General features: G+C 45.1%; 1 pseudogene; it reads right to left on the bottom strand.

The window, feature by feature from the left end:
• Positions 1 to 434: 434 nt before the first annotated feature.
• LOC118154389 (U4atac minor spliceosomal RNA) lies at positions 435 to 552 on the bottom strand (annotated as a pseudogene).
• Positions 553 to 960: the final 408 nt, after the last annotated feature.

Raw genomic sequence — 960 nt, 5'->3', positions numbered from 1 at the left:
ATAAGCCAAGAAATGAATACAACTGTTAGTTATTGTATTTGTGTTTTTGTTTTTACTCTGCTTAATTTTTAAACTTTTAAAAAATTTCTATAATTATAGAGACGGCGGGCGGGGGGGGGGGGGGTGTCTCACTATGCTGCCCAGGCAGGTCTCCAACTCCTGGGCTCAAATGATACTTTTGTCTTGACCTCCCAAAGCGCTGGTATTGCAGGTGTGAGCCACTGTGCCCAGCTTCTGCTTAATTTTTATTTCCCAGTTGGCAGGAGCTCCTACTTCTTTAGCTTTAGTTTTTTTATTGGATAAAATATATGTCATGTAAAATTTGCCATTTTAATATATATATTTTTTGAGATGGAGTCTAGCTTAGTTGCCAGGCTGGAGTGCAGTGATGTGATCTTGGCTCACTGCATCCTCCACCTCCTGGGTATAAGGGATTCTCCTGCCTCAGCCTCCCGAATAGCTGGGACTACAGGGTGTGTTGTTTAGGTGTTAGCAGCACTGCCCTCACTATGTGCTCATTGGAAAGTGGCACAACCCCAAGAAAAGGATGGTTAAATTTTTTTTTTTTTTTGAGACAGAGTCTTGCTCTGTCACCAGAGCTGGAGTGCAGTGGCGTGATCTTGGCTCACTGCAATCTCTGCCTCCCGGATTCAAGCAATTCTTTTGCCTCAGCCTCCTGAGTAGCTGGGACTATAGGTGTGCACCACCACACCCAGCTAATTTTTTTTTTATTTTAGTAGAGACAGGGTTTCACCATGTTGGTCAGAATGGTCTTGATCTCCTGACCTTGTGATCCAACTGCCTCGGCCTCCCAAAGTGCTGGGATTACAGGCGTGAGCCACCGAGCCTGGCCTAATTTTTGTATTTTTAATAGAGACGAGGTTTCACCATGTTGGCCAGGATGGTCTTGGTCTCTTGACTGAATGATCTGCCCACCTTGGCCTCCCAGAGTACTGGGAT

The sequence above is a fragment of the Callithrix jacchus genome, chromosome 5 (genome assembly GCF_049354715.1).
Source record: "Callithrix jacchus isolate 240 chromosome 5, calJac240_pri, whole genome shotgun sequence".
NCBI classification, from domain to species: Eukaryota; Metazoa; Chordata; class Mammalia; order Primates; family Cebidae; genus Callithrix; species Callithrix jacchus.
Note: the sequence above shows the minus strand (reverse complement) of the source record. Positions and strands in the feature narration are given on the sequence as shown.